Source organism: Corythoichthys intestinalis, chromosome 7, assembly GCF_030265065.1.
Source record: "Corythoichthys intestinalis isolate RoL2023-P3 chromosome 7, ASM3026506v1, whole genome shotgun sequence".
In the NCBI taxonomy this organism is placed as follows: Eukaryota; Metazoa; Chordata; class Actinopteri; order Syngnathiformes; family Syngnathidae; genus Corythoichthys; species Corythoichthys intestinalis.
In genome coordinates this window covers 25,241-47,039 of record NC_080401.1, presented here as the reverse complement: position 1 = coordinate 47,039, position 21,799 = coordinate 25,241, and positions in this window count along the sequence as shown.

Here is a 21,799-nt window from a genome sequence, read left to right as displayed (position 1 = left end):
TGTCCTAGAACAAAATTTTCAAATGTAACTACTAGATTGTGATACAATACACTATTGGGTGAAGTTTGGTTGACTTCTGCGCAGCGGTTTGGGAGTTAACATCAAAATTACATTTCTCGGCCATATCGCATAGATCTCACTGTGAAAAGGCTTAAATGACTTTTTTAATTAAGTTTGATGATTGCGTTCAAACAAAATGTCCTAGAACAAAATTTTCAAATGTAACTACTAGATTGTGATACAATACACTATTGGGTGAAGTTTGGTTGACTTCTGCGCAGCGGTTTGGGAGTTAACATCAAAATTACATTTCTCGGCCATATCGCATAGATCTCACTGTGAAAAGGCTTAAATGGCTTTTTTGACCTAAGTTTGAGGATTGCGCTCAAATCAAATGTCCTATAACCAAATTTCCACACGTAACTACTAGATTGTGATACAATACACTAATGGGTGAAGTTTGGTTGACTTCTGCGCAGCGGTTTGGGAGTTAACATCAAAATTACATTTCTCGGCCATATCGCATAGATCTCACTGTGAAAAGGCTTAAATGACTTTTTTAATTAAGTTTGATGATTGCGTTCAAACAAAATGTCCTAGAACAAAATTTTCAAATGTAACTACTAGATTGTGATACAATACACTATTGGGTGAAGTTTGGTTGACTTCTGCGCAGCGGTTTGGGAGTTAACATCAAAATTACATTTCTCGGCCATATCGCATAGATCTCACTGTGAAAAGGCTTAAATGGCTTTTTTGACCTAAGTTTGAGGATTGCGCTCAAATCAAATGTCCTATAACCAAATTTCCACACGTAACTACTAGATTGTGATACAATACACTAATGGGTGAAGTTTGGTTGACTTCTGCGCAGCGGTTTGGGAGTTAACATCAAAATTACATTTCTCGGCCATATCGCATAGATCTCACTGTGAAAAGGCTTAAATGACTTTTTTAATTAAGTTTGATGATTGCGTTCAAACAAAATGTCCTAGAACAAAATTTTTAAATGTAACTACTAGATTGTGATACAATACACTATTGGGTGAAGTTTGGTTGACTTCTGCGCAGCGGTTTGGGAGTTAACATCAAAATTACATTTCTCGGCCATATCGCATAGATCTCACTGTGAAAAGGCTTAAATGGCTTTTTTGACCTAAGTTTGAGGATTGCGCTCAAATCAAATGTCCTAGAACCAAATTTCCACATGTAACTACTAGATTGTGATAAAATACACTAATGGGTGAAGTTTGGTTGACTTCTGCGCAGCGGTTTGGGAGTTAACATCAAAATTACATTTCTCGGCCATATCGCATAGATCTCACTGTGAAAAGGCTTAAATGACTTTTTTAATTAAGTTTGATGATTGCGCTCAAACAAAATTTCCTAGAACAAAATTTTCAAATGTAACTACTAGATTGTGATACAATACACTATTGGGTGAAGTTTGGTTGACTTCTGCGCAGCGGTTTGGGAGTTAACATCAAAATTACATTTCTCGGCCATATCGCATAGATCTCACTGTGAAAAGGCTTAAATGACTTTTTTAATTAAGTTTGATGATTGCGTTCAAACAAAATGTCCTAGAACCAAATTTCCACATGTAACTACTAGAATGTGATACAATACACTATTGGGTGAAGTTTGGTTGACTTCTGCGCAGCGGTTTGGGAGTTAACATCAAAATTACATTTCTCGGCCATATCGCATAGATCTCACTGTGAAAAGGCTTAAATGACTTTTTTAATTAAGTTTGATGATTGCGCTCAAACAAAATTTCCTAGAACAAAATTTTCAAATGTAACTACTAGATTGTGATACAATACACTATTGGGTGAAGTTTGGTTGACTTCTGCGCAGCGGTTTGGGAGTTAACATCAAAATTACATTTCTCGGCCATATCGCATAGATCTCACTGTGAAAAGGCTTAAATGGCTTTTTTGACCTAAGTTTGAGGATTGCGCTCAAATCAAATGTCCTATAACCAAATTTCCACATGTAACTACTAGATTGTGATACAATACACTAATGGGTGAAGTTTGGTTGACTTCTGCGCAGCGGTTTGGGAGTTAACATCAAAATTACATTTCTCGGCCATATCGCATAGATCTCACTGTGAAAAGGCTTAAATGACTTTTTTAATTAAGTTTGATGATTGCGTTCAAACAAAATGTCCTAGAACAAAATTTTTTTAATTGTAACTACTAGATTGTGATACAATACACTATTGGGTGAAGTTTGGTTGACTTCTGCGCAGCGGTTTGGGAGTTAACATCAAAATTACATTTCTCGGCCATATCGCATAGATCTCACTGTGAAAAGGCTTAAATGGCTTTTTTGACCTAAGTTTGAGGATTGCGCTCAAATCAAATGTCCTAGAACCAAATTTCCACATGTAACTACTAGATTGTGATAAAATACACTAATGGGTGAAGTTTGGTTGACTTCTGCGCAGCGGTTTGGGAGTTAACATCAAAATTACATTTCTCGGCCATATCGCATAGATCTCACTGTGAAAAGGCTTAAATGACTTTTTTAATTAAGTTTGATGATTGCGCTCAAACAAAATTTCCTAGAACAAAATTTTCAAATGTAACTACTAGATTGTGATACAATACACTATTGGGTGAAGTTTGGTTGACTTCTGCGCAGCGGTTTGGGAGTTACATCAAAATTACATTTCTCGGCCATATCGCATAGATCTCACTGTGAAAAGGCTTAAATGACTTTTTTAATTAAGTTTGATGATTGCGTTCAAACAAAATGTCCTAGAACAAAATTTTCAAATGTAACTACTAGATTGTGATACAATACACTATTGGGTGAAGTTTGGTTGACTTCTGCGCAGCGGTTTGGGAGTTAACATCAAAATTACATTTCTCGGCCATATCGCATAGATCTCACTGTGAAAAGGCTTAAATGGCTTTTTTGACCTAAGTTTGAGGATTGCGCTCAAATCAAATGTCCTAGAACCAAATTTCCACATGTAACTACTAGATTGTGATAAAATACACTAATGGGTGAAGTTTGGTTGACTTCTGCGCAGCGGTTTGGGAGTTAACATCAAAATTACATTTCTCGGCCATATCGCATAGATCTCACTGTGAAAAGGCTTAAATGACTTTTTTAATTAAGTTTGATGATTGCGCTCAAACAAAATTTCCTAGAACAAAATTTTCAAATGTAACTACTAGATTGTGATACAATACACTATTGGGTGAAGTTTGGTTGACTTCTGCGCAGCGGTTTGGGAGTTAACATCAAAATTACATTTCTCGGCCATATCGCATAGATCTCACTGTGAAAAGGCTTAAATGGCTTTTTTGACCTAAGTTTGAGGATTGCGCTCAAATCAAATGTCCTATAACCAAATTTCCACACGTAACTACTAGATTGTGATACAATACACTAATGGGTGAAGTTTGGTTGACTTCTGCGCAGCGGTTTGGGAGTTAACATCAAAATTACATTTCTCGGCCATATCGCATAGATCTCACTGTGAAAAGGCTTAAATGACTTTTTTAATTAAGTTTGATGATTGCGTTCAAACAAAATGTCCTAGAACAAAATTTTTAAATTACTAGATTGTGATACAATACACTATTGGGTGAAGTTTGGTTGACTTCTGCGCAGCGGTTTGGGAGTTAACATCAAAATTACATTTCTCGGCCATATCGCATAGATCTCACTGTGAAAAGGCTTAAATGGCTTTTTTGACCTAAGTTTGAGGATTGCGTTCAAACAAAATGTCCTAGAACAAAATTTTTAAATGTAACTACTAGATTGTGATACAATACACTATTGGGTGAAGTTTGGTTGACTTCTGCGCAGCGGTTTGGGAGTTAACATCAAAATTACATTTCTCGGCCATATCGCATAGATCTCACTGTGAAAAGGCTTAAATGGCTTTTTTGACCTAAGTTTGAGGATTGCGCTCAAATCAAATGTCCTAGAACCAAATTTCCACATGTAACTACTAGATTGTGATAAAATACACTAATGGGTGAAGTTTGGTTGACTTCTGCGCAGCGGTTTGGGAGTTAACATCAAAATTACATTTCTCGGCCATATCGCATAGATCTCACTGTGAAAAGGCTTAAATGACTTTTTTAATTAAGTTTGATGATTGCGCTCAAACAAAATTTCCTAGAACAAAATTTTCAAATGTAACTACTAGATTGTGATACAATACACTATTGGGTGAAGTTTGGTTGACTTCTGCGCAGCGGTTTGGGAGTTAACATCAAAATTACATTTCTCGGCCATATCGCATAGATCTCCCTGTGAAAAGGCTTAAATGACTTTTTTAATTAAGTTTGATGATTGCGTTCAAACAAAATGTCCTAGAACAAAATTTTCAAATGTAACTACTAGAATGTGATACAATACACTATTGGGTGAAGTTTGGTTGACTTCTGCGCAGCGGTTTGGGAGTTAACATCAAAATTACATTTCTCGGCCATATCGCATAGATCTCACTGTGAAAAGGCTTAAATGGCTTTTTTGACCTAAGTTTGAGGATTGCGCTCAAATCAAATGTCCTATAACCAAATTTCCACACGTAACTACTAGATTGTGATACAATACACTAATGGGTGAAGTTTGGTTGACTTCTGCGCAGCGGTTTGGGAGTTAACATCAAAATTACATTTCTCGGCCATATCGCATAGATCTCACTGTGAAAAGGCTTAAATGACTTTTTTAATTAAGTTTGATGATTGCGTTCAAACAAAATGTCCTAGAACAAAATTTTTAAATGTAACTACTAGATTGTGATACAATACACTATTGGGTGAAGTTTGGTTGACTTCTGCGCAGCGGTTTGGGAGTTAACATCAAAATTACATTTCTCGGCCATATCGCATAGATCTCACTGTGAAAAGGCTTAAATGGCTTTTTTGACCTAAGTTTGAGGATTGCGCTCAAATCAAATGTCCTAGAACCAAATTTCCACATGTAACTACTAGATTGTGATAAAATACACTAATGGGTGAAGTTTGGTTGACTTCTGCGCAGCGGTTTGGGAGTTAACATCAAAATTACATTTCTCGGCCATATCGCATAGATCTCACTGTGAAAAGGCTTAAATGACTTTTTTAATTAAGTTTGATGATTGCGCTCAAACAAAATTTCCTAGAACAAAATTTTCAAATGTAACTACTAGATTGTGATACAATACACTATTGGGTGAAGTTTGGTTGACTTCTGCGCAGCGGTTTGGGAGTTAACATCAAAATTACATTTCTCGGCCATATCGCATAGATCTCACTGTGAAAAGGCTTAAATGACTTTTTTAATTAAGTTTGATGATTGCGTTCAAACAAAATGTCCTAGAACAAAATTTTCAAATGTAACTACTAGAATGTGATACAATACACTATTGGGTGAAGTTTGGTTGACTTCTGCGCAGCGGTTTGGGAGTTAACATCAAAATTACATTTCTCGGCCATATCGCATAGATCTCACTGTGAAAAGGCTTAAATGGCTTTTTTGACCTAAGTTTGAGGATTGCGCTCAAATCAAATGTCCTATAACCAAATTTCCACATGTAACTACTAGATTGTGATAAAATACACTAATGGGTGAAGTTTGGTTGACTTCTGCGCAGCGGTTTGGGAGTTAACATCAAAATTACATTTCTCGGCCATATCGCATAGATCTCACTGTGAAAAGGCTTAAATGACTTTTTTAATTAAGTTTGATGATTGCGTTCAAACAAAATGTCCTAGAACAAAATTTTTAAATGTAACTACTAGATTGTGATACAATACACTATTGGGTGAAGTTTGGTTGACTTCTGCGCAGCGGTTTGGGAGTTAACATCAAAATTACATTTCTCGGCCATATCGCATAGATCTCACTGTGAAAAGGCTTAAATGGCTTTTTTGACCTAAGTTTGAGGATTGCGCTCAAATCAAATGTCCTAGAACCAAATTTCCACATGTAACTACTAGATTGTGATAAAATACACTAATGGGTGAAGTTTGGTTGACTTCTGCGCAGCGGTTTGGGAGTTAACATCAAAATTACATTTCTCGGCCATATCGCATAGATCTCACTGTGAAAAGGCTTAAATGACTTTTTTAATTAAGTTTGATGATTGCGCTCAAACAAAATTTCCTAGAACAAAATTTTCAAATGTAACTACTAGATTGTGATACAATACACTATTGGGTGAAGTTTGGTTGACTTCTGCGCAGCGGTTTGGGAGTTACATCAAAATTACATTTCTCGGCCATATCGCATAGATCTCACTGTGAAAAGGCTTAAATGACTTTTTTAATTAAGTTTGATGATTGCGTTCAAACAAAATGTCCTAGAACAAAATTTTCAAATGTAACTACTAGATTGTGATACAATACACTATTGGGTGAAGTTTGGTTGACTTCTGCGCAGCGGTTTGGGAGTTAACATCAAAATTACATTTCTCGGCCATATCGCATAGATCTCACTGTGAAAAGGCTTAAATGGCTTTTTTGACCTAAGTTTGAGGATTGCGCTCAAATCAAATGTCCTAGAACCAAATTTCCACATGTAACTACTAGATTGTGATAAAATACACTAATGGGTGAAGTTTGGTTGACTTCTGCGCAGCGGTTTGGGAGTTAACATCAAAATTACATTTCTCGGCCATATCGCATAGATCTCACTGTGAAAAGGCTTAAATGACTTTTTTAATTAAGTTTGATGATTGCGCTCAAACAAAATTTCCTAGAACAAAATTTTCAAATGTAACTACTAGATTGTGATACAATACACTATTGGGTGAAGTTTGGTTGACTTCTGCACAGCGGTTTGGGAGTTAACATCAAAATTACATTTCTCGGCCATATCGCATAGATCTCACTGTGAAAAGGCTTAAATGGCTTTTTTGACCTAAGTTTGAGGATTGCGCTCAAATCAAATGTCCTATAACCAAATTTCCACACGTAACTACTAGATTGTGATACAATACACTAATGGGTGAAGTTTGGTTGACTTCTGCGCAGCGGTTTGGGAGTTAACATCAAAATTACATTTCTCGGCCATATCGCATAGATCTCATTGTGAAAAGGCTTAAATGACTTTTTTAATTAAGTTTGATGATTGCGTTCAAACAAAATGTCCTAGAACAAAATTTTTAAATGTAACTACTAGATTGTGATACAATACACTATTGGGTGAAGTTTGGTTGACTTCTGCGCAGCGGTTTGGGAGTTAACATCAAAATTACATTTCTCGGCCATATCGCATAGATCTCACTGTGAAAAGGCTTAAATGGCTTTTTTGACCTAAGTTTGAGGATTGCGCTCAAATCAAATGTCCTAGAACCAAATTTCCACATGTAACTACTAGATTGTGATAAAATACACTAATGGGTGAAGTTTGGTTGACTTCTGCGCAGCGGTTTGGGAGTTAACATCAAAATTACATTTCTCGGCCATATCGCATAGATCTCACTGTGAAAAGGCTTAAATGACTTTTTTAATTAAGTTTGATGATTGCGCTCAAACAAAATTTCCTAGAACAAAATTTTGAAATGTAACTACTAGATTGTGATACAATACACTATTGGGTGAAGTTTGGTTGACTTCTGCGCAGCGGTTTGGGAGTTAACATCAAAATTACATTTCTCGGCCATATCGCATAGATCTCACTGTGAAAAGGCTTAAATGACTTTTTTAATTAAGTTTGATGATTGCGTTCATACAAAATGTCCTAGAACAAAATTTTCAAATGTAACTACTAGAATGTGATACAATACACTATTGGGTGAAGTTTGGTTGACTTCTGCGCAGCGGTTTGGGAGTTAACATCAAAATTACATTTCTCGGCCATATCGCATAGATCTCACTGTGAAAAGGCTTAAATGGCTTTTTTGACCTAAGTTTGAGGATTGCGCTCAAATCAAATGTCCTAGAACCAAATTTCCACATGTAACTACTAGATTGTGATAAAATACACTAATGGGTGAAGTTTGGTTGACTTCTGCGCAGCGGTTTGGGAGTTAACATCAAAATTACATTTCTCGGCCATATCGCATAGATCTCACTGTGAAAAGGCTTAAATGACTTTTTTAATTAAGTTTGATGATTGCGCTCAAACAAAATTTCCTAGAACAAAATTTTCAAATGTAACTACTAGATTGTGATACAATACACTATTGGGTGAAGTTTGGTTGACTTCTGCGCAGCGGTTTGGGAGTTAACATCAAAATTACATTTCTCGGCCATATCGCATAGATCTCACTGTGAAAAGGCTTAAATGGCTTTTTTGACCTAAGTTTGAGGATTGCGCTCAAATCAAATGTCCTAGAACCAAATTTCCACATGTAACTACTAGATTGTGATAAAATACACTAATGGGTGAAGTTTGGTTGACTTCTGCGCAGCGGTTTGGGAGTTAACATCAAAATTACATTTCTCGGCCATATCGCATAGATCTCACTGTGAAAAGGCTTAAATGACTTTTTTAATTAAGTTTGATGATTGCGCTCAAACAAAATTTCCTAGAACAAAATTTTCAAATGTAACTACTAGATTGTGATACAATACACTATTGGGTGAAGTTTGGTTGACTTCTGCGCAGCGGTTTGGGAGTTAACATCAAAATTACATTTCTCGGCCATATCGCATAGATCTCACTGTGAAAAGGCTTAAATGACTTTTTTAATTAAGTTTGATGATTGCGTTCAAACAAAATGTCCTAGAACAAAATTTTCAAATGTAACTACTAGATTGTGATACAATACACTATTGGGTGAAGTTTGGTTGACTTCTGCGCAGCGGTTTGGGAGTTAACATCAAAATTACATTTCTCGGCCATATCGCATAGATCTCACTGTGAAAAGGCTTAAATGGCTTTTTTGACCTAAGTTTGAGGATTGCGCTCAAATCAAATGTCCTATAACCAAATTTCCACACGTAACTACTAGATTGTGATACAATACACTAATGGGTGAAGTTTGGTTGACTTCTGCGCAGCGGTTTGGGAGTTAACATCAAAATTACATTTCTCGGCCATATCGCATAGATCTCACTGTGAAAAGGCTTAAATGACTTTTTTAATTAAGTTTGATGATTGCGTTCAAACAAAATGTCCTAGAACAAAATTTTTAAATGTAACTACTAGATTGTGATACAATACACTATTGGGTGAAGTTTGGTTGACTTCTGCGCAGCGGTTTGGGAGTTAACATCAAAATTACATTTCTCGGCCATATCGCATAGATCTCACTGTGAAAAGGCTTAAATGGCTTTTTTGACCTAAGTTTGAGGATTGCGCTCAAATCAAATGTCCTAGAACCAAATTTCCACATGTAACTACTAGATTGTGATAAAATACACTAATGGGTGAAGTTTGGTTGACTTCTGCGCAGCGGTTTGGGAGTTAACATCAAAATTACATTTCTCGGCCATATCGCATAGATCTCACTGTGAAAAGGCTTAAATGACTTTTTTAATTAAGTTTGATGATTGCGCTCAAACAAAATTTCCTAGAACAAAATTTTCAAATGTAACTACTAGATTGTGATACAATACACTATTGGGTGAAGTTTGGTTGACTTCTGCGCAGTGGTTTGGGAGTTAACATCAAAATTACATTTCTCGGCCATATCGCATAGATCTCACTGTGAAAAGGCTTAAATGACTTTTTTAATTAAGTTTGATGATTGCGTTCAAACAAAATGTCCTAGAACAAAATTTTCAAATGTAACTACTAGAATGTGATACAATACACTATTGGGTGAAGTTTGGTTGACTTCTGCGCAGCGGTTTGGGAGTTAACATCAAAATTACATTTCTCGGCCATATCGCATAGATCTCACTGTGAAAAGGCTTAAATGGCTTTTTTGACCTAAGTTTGAGGATTGCGCTCAAATCAAATGTCCTAGAACCAAATTTCCACATGTAACTACTAGATTGTGATAAAATACACTAATGGGTGAAGTTTGGTTGACTACTGCGCAGCGGTTTGGGAGTTAACATCAAAATTACATTTCTCGGCCATATCGCATAGATCTCACTGTGAAAAGGCTTAAATGACTTTTTTAATTAAGTTTGATGATTGCGCTCAAACAAAATTTCCTAGAACAAAATTTTCAAATGTAACTACTAGATTGTGATACAATACACTATTGGGTGAAGTTTGGTTGACTTCTGCGCAGCGGTTTGGGAGTTAACATCAAAATTACATTTCTCGGCCATATCGCATAGATCTCACTGTGAAAAGGCTTAAATGGCTTTTTTGACCTAAGTTTGAGGATTGCGCTCAAATCAAATGTCCTAGAACCAAATTTCCACATGTAACTACTAGATTGTGATAAAATACACTAATGGGTGAAGTTTGGTTGACTTCTGCGCAGCGGTTTGGGAGTTAACATCAAAATTACATTTCTCGGCCATATCGCATAGATCTCACTGTGAAAAGGCTTAAATGACTTTTTTAATTAAGTTTGATGATTGCGCTCAAACAAAATTTCCTAGAACAAAATTTTCAAATGTAACTACTAGATTGTGATACAATACACTATTGGGTGAAGTTTGGTTGACTTCTGCGCAGCGGTTTGGGAGTTAACATCAAAATTACATTTCTCGGCCATATCGCATAGATCTCACTGTGAAAAGGCTTAAATGACTTTTTTAATTAAGTTTGATGATTGCGTTCAAACAAAATGTCCTAGAACAAAATTTTCAAATGTAACTACTAGAATGTGATACAATACACTATTGGGTGAAGTTTGGTTGACTTCTGCGCAGCGGTTTGGGAGTTAACATCAAAATTACATTTCTCGGCCATATCGCATAGATCTCACTGTGAAAAGGCTTAAATGGCTTTTTTGACCTAAGTTTGAGGATTGCGCTCAAATCAAATGTCCTAGAACCAAATTTCCACATGTAACTACTAGATTGTGATAAAATACACTAATGGGTGAAGTTTGGTTGACTACTGCGCAGCGGTTTGGGAGTTAACATCAAAATTACATTTCTCGGCCATATCGCATAGATCTCACTGTGAAAAGGCTTAAATGACTTTTTTAATTAAGTTTGATGATTGCGCTCAAACAAAATTTCCTAGAACAAAATTTTCAAATGTAACTACTAGATTGTGATACAATACACTATTGGGTGAAGTTTGGTTGACTTCTGCGCAGCGGTTTGGGAGTTAACATCAAAATTACATTTCTCGGCCATATCGCATAGATCTCACTGTGAAAAGGCTTAAATGGCTTTTTTGACCTAAGTTTGAGGATTGCGCTCAAATCAAATGTCCTATAACCAAATTTCCACATGTAACTACTAGATTGTGATACAATACACTAATGGGTGAAGTTTGGTTGACTTCTGCGCAGCGGTTTGGGAGTTAACATCAAAATTACATTTCTCGGCCATATCGCATAGATCTCACTGTGAAAAGGCTTAAATGACTTTTTTAATTAAGTTTGATGATTGCGTTCAAACAAAATGTCCTAGAACAAAATTTTTAAATGTAACTACTAGATTGTGATACAATACACTATTGGGTGAAGTTTGGTTGACTTCTGCGCAGCGGTTTGGGAGTTAACATCAAAATTACATTTCTCGGCCATATCGCATAGATCTCACTGTGAAAAGGCTTAAATGGCTTTTTTGACCTAAGTTTGAGGATTGCGCTCAAATCAAATGTCCTAGAACCAAATTTCCACATGTAACTACTAGATTGTGATAAAATACACTAATGGGTGAAGTTTGGTTGACTTCTGCGCAGCGGTTTGGGAGTTAACATCAAAATTACATTTCTCGGCCATATCGCATAGATCTCACTGTGAAAAGGCTTAAATGACTTTTTTAATTAAGTTTGATGATTGCGCTCAAACAAAATTTCCTAGAACAAAATTTTCAAATGTAACTACTAGATTGTGATACAATACACTATTGGGTGAAGTTTGGTTGACTTCTGCGCAGCGGTTTGGGAGTTACATCAAAATTACATTTCTCGGCCATATCGCATAGATCTCACTGTGAAAAGGCTTAAATGACTTTTTTAATTAAGTTTGATGATTGCGTTCAAACAAAATGTCCTAGAACAAAATTTTCAAATGTAACTACTAGATTGTGATACAATACACTATTGGGTGAAGTTTGGTTGACTTCTGCGCAGCGGTTTGGGAGTTAACATCAAAATTACATTTCTCGGCCATATCGCATAGATCTCACTGTGAAAAGGCTTAAATGGCTTTTTTGACCTAAGTTTGAGGATTGCGCTCAAATCAAATGTCCTAGAACCAAATTTCCACATGTAACTACTAGATTGTGATAAAATACACTAATGGGTGAAGTTTGGTTGACTTCTGCGCAGCGGTTTGGGAGTTAACATCAAAATTACATTTCTCGGCCATATCGCATAGATCTCACTGTGAAAAGGCTTAAATGACTTTTTTAATTAAGTTTGATGATTGCGCTCAAACAAAATTTCCTAGAACAAAATTTTCAAATGTAACTACTAGATTGTGATACAATACACTATTGGGTGAAGTTTGGTTGACTTCTGCGCAGCGGTTTGGGAGTTAACATCAAAATTACATTTCTCGGCCATATCGCATAGATCTCACTGTGAAAAGGCTTAAATGGCTTTTTTGACCTAAGTTTGAGGATTGCGCTCAAATCAAATGTCCTATAACCAAATTTCCACATGTAACTACTAGATTGTGATACAATACACTAATGGGTGAAGTTTGGTTGACTTCTGCGCAGCGGTTTGGGAGTTAACATCAAAATTACATTTCTCGGCCATATCGCATAGATCTCACTGTGAAAAGGCTTAAATGACTTTTTTAATTAAGTTTGATGATTGCGTTCAAACAAAATGTCCTAGAACAAAATTTTTAAATGTAACTACTAGATTGTGATACAATACACTATTGGGTGAAGTTTGGTTGACTTCTGCGCAGCGGTTTGGGAGTTAACATCAAAATTACATTTCTCGGCCATATCGCATAGATCTCACTGTGAAAAGGCTTAAATGGCTTTTTTGACCTAAGTTTGAGGATTGCGCTCAAATCAAATGTCCTAGAACCAAATTTCCACATGTAACTACTAGATTGTGATAAAATACACTAATGGGTGAAGTTTGGTTGACTTCTGCGCAGCGGTTTGGGAGTTAACATCAAAATTACATTTCTCGGCCATATCGCATAGATCTCACTGTGAAAAGGCTTAAATGACTTTTTTAATTAAGTTTGATGATTGCGCTCAAACAAAATTTCCTAGAACAAAATTTTCAAATGTAACTACTAGATTGTGATACAATACACTATTGGGTGAAGTTTGGTTGACTTCTGCGCAGCGGTTTGGGAGTTACATCAAAATTACATTTCTCGGCCATATCGCATAGATCTCACTGTGAAAAGGCTTAAATGACTTTTTTAATTAAGTTTGATGATTGCGTTCAAACAAAATGTCCTAGAACAAAATTTTCAAATGTAACTACTAGATTGTGATACAATACACTATTGGGTGAAGTTTGGTTGACTTCTGCGCAGCGGTTTGGGAGTTAACATCAAAATTACATTTCTCGGCCATATCGCATAGATCTCACTGTGAAAAGGCTTAAATGGCTTTTTTGACCTAAGTTTGAGGATTGCGCTCAAATCAAATGTCCTAGAACCAAATTTCCACATGTAACTACTAGATTGTGATAAAATACACTAATGGGTGAAGTTTGGTTGACTTCTGCGCAGCGGTTTGGGAGTTAACATCAAAATTACATTTCTCGGCCATATCGCATAGATCTCACTGTGAAAAGGCTTAAATGACTTTTTTAATTAAGTTTGATGATTGCGCTCAAACAAAATTTCCTAGAACAAAATTTTCAAATGTAACTACTAGATTGTGATACAATACACTATTGGGTGAAGTTTGGTTGACTTCTGCGCAGCGGTTTGGGAGTTAACATCAAAATTACATTTCTCGGCCATATCGCATAGATCTCACTGTGAAAAGGCTTAAATGGCTTTTTTGACCTAAGTTTGAGGATTGCGCTCAAATCAAATGTCCTATAACCAAATTTCCACACGTAACTACTAGATTGTGATACAATACACTAATGGGTGAAGTTTGGTTGACTTCTGCGCAGCGGTTTGGGAGTTAACATCAAAATTACATTTCTCGGCCATATCGCATAGATCTCACTGTGAAAAGGCTTAAATGACTTTTTTAATTAAGTTTGATGATTGCGTTCAAACAAAATGTCCTAGAACAAAATTTTTAAATGTAACTACTAGATTGTGATACAATACACTATTGGGTGAAGTTTGGTTGACTTCTGCGCAGCGGTTTGGGAGTTAACATCAAAATTACATTTCTCGGCCATATCGCATAGATCTCACTGTGAAAAGGCTTAAATGGCTTTTTTGACCTAAGTTTGAGGATTGCGCTCAAATCAAATGTCCTAGAACCAAATTTCCACATGTAACTACTAGATTGTGATAAAATACACTAATGGGTGAAGTTTGGTTGACTTCTGCGCAGCGGTTTGGGAGTTAACATCAAAATTACATTTCTCGGCCATATCGCATAGATCTCACTGTGAAAAGGCTTAAATGACTTTTTTAATTAAGTTTGATGATTGCGCTCAAACAAAATTTCCTAGAACAAAATTTTCAAATGTAACTACTAGATTGTGATACAATACACTATTGGGTGAAGTTTGGTTGACTTCTGCGCAGCGGTTTGGGAGTTAACATCAAAATTACATTTCTCGGCCATATCGCATAGATCTCACTGTGAAAAGGCTTAAATGACTTTTTTAATTAAGTTTGATGATTGCGTTCATACAAAATGTCCTAGAACAAAATTTTCAAATGTAACTACTAGAATGTGATACAATACACTATTGGGTGAAGTTTGGTTGACTTCTGCGCAGCGGTTTGGGAGTTAACATCAAAATTACATTTCTCGGCCATATCGCATAGATCTCACTGTGAAAAGGCTTAAATGGCTTTTTTGACCTAAGTTTGAGGATTGCGCTCAAATCAAATGTCCTAGAACCAAATTTCCACATGTAACTACTAGATTGTGATAAAATGCACTAATGGGTGAAGTTTGGTTGACTTCTGCGCAGCGGTTTGGGAGTTAACATCAAAATTACATTTCTCGGCCATATCGCATAGATCTCACTGTGAAAAGGCTTAAATGACTTTTTTAATTAAGTTTGATGATTGCGCTCAAACAAAATTTCCTAGAACAAAATTTTCAAATGTAACTACTAGATTGTGATACAATACACTATTGGGTGAAGTTTGGTTGACTTCTGCGCAGCGGTTTGGGAGTTAACATCAAAATTACATTTCTCGGCCATATCGCATAGATCTCACTGTGAAAAGGCTTAAATGGCTTTTTTGACCTAAGTTTGAGGATTGCGCTCAAATCAAATGTCCTATAACCAAATTTCCACATGTAACTACTAGATTGTGATACAATACACTAATGGGTGAAGTTTGGTTGACTTCTGCGCAGCGGTTTGGGAGTTAACATCAAAATTACATTTCTCGGCCATATCGCATAGATCTCACTGTGAAAAGGCTTAAATGACTTTTTTAATTAAGTTTGATGATTGCGCTCAAACAAAATTTCCTAGAACAAAATTTTCAAATGTAACTACTAGATTGTGATACAATACACTATTGGGTGAAGTTTGGTTGACTTCTGCGCAGCGGTTTGGGAGTTAACATCAAAATTACATTTCTCGGCCATATCGCATAGATCTCACTGTGAAAAGGCTTAAATGACTTTTTTAATTAAGTTTGATGATTGCGTTCAAACAAAATGTCCTAGAACAAAATTTTTAAATGTAACTACTAGATTGTGATACAATACACTATTGGGTGAAGTTTGGTTGACTTCTGCGCAGCGGTTTGGGAGTTAACATCAAAATTACATTTCTCGGCCATATCGCATAGATCTCACTGTGAAAAGGCTTAAATGGCTTTTTTGACCTAAGTTTGAGGATTGCGCTCAAATCAAATGTCCTAGAACCAAATTTCCACATGTAACTACTAGATTGTGATAAAATACACTAATGGGTGAAGTTTGGTTGACTTCTGCGCAGCGGTTTGGGAGTTAACATCAAAATTACATTTCTCGGCCATATCGCATAGATCTCACTGTGAAAAGGCTTAAATGACTTTTTTAATTAAGTTTGATGATTGCGCTCAAACAAAATTTCCTAGAACAAAATTTTCAAATGTAACTACTAGATTGTGATACAATACACTATTGGGTGAAGTTTGGTTGACTTCTGCGCAGCGGTTTGGGAGTTAACATCAAAATTACATTTCTCGGCCATATCGCATAGATCTCACTGTGAAAAGGCTTAAATGGCTTTTTTGACCTAAGTTTGAGGATTGCGCTCAAATCAAATGTCCTATAACCAAATTTCCACACGTAACTACTAGATTGTGATACAATACACTAATGGGTGAAGTTTGGTTGACTTCTGCGCAGCGGTTTGGGAGTTAACATCAAAATTACATTTCTCGGCCATATCGCATAGATCTCACTGTGAAAAGGCTTAAATGACTTTTTTAATTAAGTTTGATGATTGCGTTCAAACAAAATGTCCTAGAACAAAATTTTTAAATGTAACTACTAGATTGTGATACAATACACTATTGGGTGAAGTTTGGTTGACTTCTGCGCAGCGGTTTGGGAGTTAACATCAAAATTACATTTCTCGGCCATATCGCATAGATCTCACTGTGAAAAGGCTTAAATGGCTTTTTTGACCTAAGTTTGAGGATTGCGCTCAAATCAAATGTCCTAGAACCAAATTTCCACATGTAACTACTAGATTGTGATAAAATACACTAATGGGTGAAGTTTGGTTGACTTCTGCGCAGCGGTTTGGGAGTTAACATCAAAATTACATTTCTCGGCCATATCGCATAGATCTCACTGTGAAAAGGCTTAAATGACTTTTTTAATTAAGTTTGATGATTGCGCTCAAACAAAATTTCCTAGAACAAAATTTTCAAATGTAACTACTAGATTGTGATACAATACACTATTGGGTGAAGTTTGGTTGACTTCTGCGCAGCGGTTTGGGAGTTAACATCAAAATTACATTTCTCGGCCATATCGCATAGATCTCACTGTGAAAAGGCTTAAATGACTTTTTTAATTAAGTTTGATGATTGCGTTCATACAAAATGTCCTAGAACAAAATTTTCAAATGTAACTACTAGAATGTGATACAATACACTATTGGGTGAAGTTTGGTTGACTTCTGCGCAGCGGTTTGGGAGTTAACATCAAAATTACATTTCTCGGCCATATCGCATAGATCTCACTGTGAAAAGGCTTAAATGACTATTTTAATTAAGTTTGATGATTGCGCTCAAACAAAATTTCCTAGAACAAAATTTTCAAATGTAACTACTAGATTGTGATACAATACACTATTGGGTGAAGTTTGGTTGACTTCTGCGCAGCGGTTTGGGAGTTAACATCAAAATTACATTTCTCGGCCATATCGCATAGATCTCACTGTGAAAAGGCTTAAATGGCTTTTTTGACCTAAGTTTGAGGATTGCGCTCAAATCAAATGTCCTATAACCAAATTTCCACATGTAACTACTAGATTGTGATACAATACACTAATGGGTGAAGTTTGGTTGACTTCTGCGCAGCGGTTTGGGAGTTAACATCAAAATTACATTTCTCGGCCATATCGCATAGATCTCACTGTGAAAAGGCTTAAATGACTTTTTTAATTAAGTTTGATGATTGCGTTCAAACAAAATGTCCTAGAACAAAATTTTTAAATGTAACTACTAGATTGTGATACAATACACTATTGGGTGAAGTTTGGTTGACTTCTGCGCAGCGGTTTGGGAGTTAACATCAAAATTACATTTCTCGGCCATATCGCATAGATCTCACTGTGAAAAGGCTTAAATGGCTTTTTTGACCTAAGTTTGAGGATTGCGCTCAAATCAAATGTCCTAGAACCAAATTTCCACATGTAACTACTAGATTGTGATAAAATACACTAATGGGTGAAGTTTGGTTGACTTCTGCGCAGCGGTTTGGGAGTTAACATCAAAATTACAATTCTCGGCCATATCGCATAGATCTCACTGTGAAAAGGCTTAAATGACTTTTTTAATTAAGTTTGATGATTGCGCTCAAACAAAATTTCCTAGAACAAAATTTTCAAATGTAACTACTAGATTGTGATACAATACACTATTGGGTGAAGTTTGGTTGACTTCTGCGCAGCGGTTTGGGAGTTAACATCAAAATTACATTTCTCGGCCATATCGCATAGATCTCACTGTGAAAAGGCTTAAATGACTTTTTTAATTAAGTTTGATGATTGCGTTCAAACAAAATGTCCTAGAACAAAATTTTCAAATGTAACTACTAGATTGTGATACAATACACTAATGGGTGAAGTTTGGTTGACTTCTGCGCAGCGGTTTGGGAGTTAACATCAAAATTACATTTCTCGGCCATATCGCATAGATCTCACTGTGAAAAGGCTTAAATGACTTTTTTAATTAAGTTTGATGATTGCGTTCAAACAAAATGTCCTAGAACAAAATTTTTAAATGTAACTACTAGATTGTGATACAATACACTATTGGGTGAAGTTTGGTTGACTTCTGCGCAGCGGTTTGGGAGTTAACATCAAAATTACATTTCTCGGCCATATCGCATAGATCTCACTGTGAAAAGGCTTAAATGGCTTTTTTGACCTAAGTTTGAGGATTGCGCTCAAATCAAATGTCCTAGAACCAAATTTCCACATGTAACTACTAGATTGTGATAAAATACACTAATGGGTGAAGTTTGGTTGACTTCTGCGCAGCGGTTTGGGAGTTAACATCAAAATTACAATTCTCGGCCATATCGCATAGATCTCACTGTGAAAAGGCTTAAATGACTTTTTTAATTAAGTTTGATGATTGCGCTCAAACAAAATTTCCTAGAACAAAATTTTCAAATGTAACTACTAGATTGTGATACAATACACTATTGGGTGAAGTTTGGTTGACTTCTGCGCAGCGGTTTGGGAGTTAACATCAAAATTACATTTCTCGGCCATATCGCATAGATCTCACTGTGAAAAGGCTTAAATGACTTTTTTAATTAAGTTTGATGATTGCGTTCAAACAAAATGTCCTAGAACAAAATTTTCAAATGTAACTACTAGATTGTGATACAATACACTATTGGGTGAAGTTTGGTTGACTTCTGCGCAGCGGTTTGGGAGTTAACATCAAAATTACATTTCTCGGCCATATCACATAGATCTCACTGTGAAAAGGCTTAAATGGCTTTTTTGACCTAAGTTTGAGGATTGCGCTCAAACAAAATGTCCTAGAACAAAATTTTCAAATGTAACTACTAGATTGTGATACAATACACTATTGGGTGAAGTTTGGTTGACTTCTGCGCAGCGGTTTGGGAGTTAACATCAAAATTACATTTCTCGGCCATATCGCATAGATCTCACTGTGAAAAGGCTTAAATGACTTTTTTAATTAAGTTTGATGATTGCGTTCAAACAAAATGTCCTAGAACAAAATTTTCAAATGTAACTACTAGATTGTGATACAATACACTATTGGGTGAAGTTTGGTTGACTTCTGCGCAGCGGTTTGGGAGTTAACATCAAAATTACATTTCTCGGCCATATCGCATAGATCTCACTGTGAAAAGGCTTAAATGGCTTTTTTGACCTAAGTTTGAGGATTGCGCTCAAACCAAATGTCCTAGAACGAAATTTTCAAATGTAACTACTAGAATGTGATACAATACACTATTGGGTGAAGTTTGGTTGACTTCTGCGCAGCGGTTTGGGAGTTAACATCAAAATTACATTTCTCGGCCATATCGCATAGATCTCACTGTGAAAAGGCTTAAATGGCTTTTTTGACCTAAGTTTGAGGATTGCGCTCAAATCAAATGTCCTAGAACCAAATTTCCACATGTAACTACTAGATTGTGATAAAATACACTAATGGGTGAAGTTTGGTTGACTTCTGCGCAGCGGTTTAGGAGTTAACATAAAAATTACATTTCTCGGCCATATCGCATAGATCTCACTGTGAAAAGGCTTAAATGACTTTTTTAATTAAGTTTGATGATTGCGCTCAAACAAAATTTCCTAGAACAAAATTTTCAAATGTAACTACTAGATTGTGATACAATACACTATTGGGTGAAATTTGGTTGACTTCTGCGCAGCGGTTTGGGAGTTAACATCAAAATTACATTTCTCGGCCATATCGCATAGATCTCACTGTGAAAAGGCTTAAATGGCTTTTTTGACCTAAGTTTGAGGATTGCGCTCAAATCAAATGTCCTATAACCAAATTTCCACATGTAACTACTAGATTGTGATACAATACACTAATGGGTGAAGTTTGGTTGACTTCTGCGCAGCGGTTTGGGAGTTAACATCAAAATTACATTTCTCGGCCATATCGCATAGATCTCACTGTGAAAAGGCTTAAATGACTTTTTTAATTAAGTTTGATGATTGCGTTCAAACAAAATGTCCTAGAACAAAATTTTTAAATGTAACTACTAGATTGTGATACAATACACTATTGGGTGAAGTTTGGTTGACTTCTGCGCAGCGGTTTGGGAGTTAACATCAAAATTACATTTCTCGGCCATATCGCATAGATCTCACTGTGAAAAGGCTTAAATGGCTTTTTTGACCTAAGTTTGAGGATTGCGCTCAAATCAAATGTCCTAGAACCAAATTTCCACATGTAACTACTAGATTGTGATAAAATACACTAATGGGTGAAGTTTGGTTGACTTCTGCGCAGCGGTTTGGGAGTTAACATCAAAATTACATTTCTCGGCCATATCGCATAGATCTCACTGTGAAAAGGCTTAAATGACTTTTTTAATTAAGTTTGATGATTGCGCTCAAACAAAATTTCCTAGAACAAAATTTTCAAATGTAACTACTAGATTGTGATACAATACACTATTGGGTGAAGTTTGGTTGACTTCTGCGCAGCGGTTTGGGAGTTAACATCAAAATTACATTTCTCGGCCATATCGCATAGATCTCACTGTGAAAAGGCTTAAATGACTTTTTTAATTAAGTTTGATGATTGCGTTCAAACAAAATGTCCTAGAACAAAATTTTCAAATGTAACTACTAGATTGTGATACAATACACTATTGGGTGAAGTTTGGTTGACTTCTGCGCAGCGGTTTGGGAGTTAACATCAAAATTACATTTCTCGGCCATATCGCATAGATCTCACTGTGAAAAGGCTTAAATGGCTTTTTTGACCTAAGTTTGAGGATAGCGCTCAAATCAAATGTCCTAGAACCAAATTTCCACATGTAACTACTAGATTGTGATAAAATACACTAATGGGTGAAGTTTGGTTGACTTCTGCGCAGCGGTTTGGGAGTTAACATCAAAATTACATTTCTCGGCCATATCGCATAGATCTCACTGTGAAAAGGCTTAAATGACTTTTTTAATTAAGTTTGATGATTGCATTCAAACAAAATGTCCTAGAACAAAATTTTCAAATGTAACTACTAGATTGTGATACAATACACTATTGGGTGAAGTTTGGTTGACTTCTGCGCAGCGGTTTGGGAGTTAACATCAAAATTACATTTCTCGGCCATATCGCATAGATCTCACTGTGAAAAGGCTTAAATGGCTTTTTTGACCTAAGTTTGAGGATTGCGCTCAAATCAAATGTCCTAGAACCAAATTTCCACATGTAACTACTAGATTGTGATACAATACACTAATGGGTGAAGTTTGGTTTACTTCTGCGCAGCGGTTT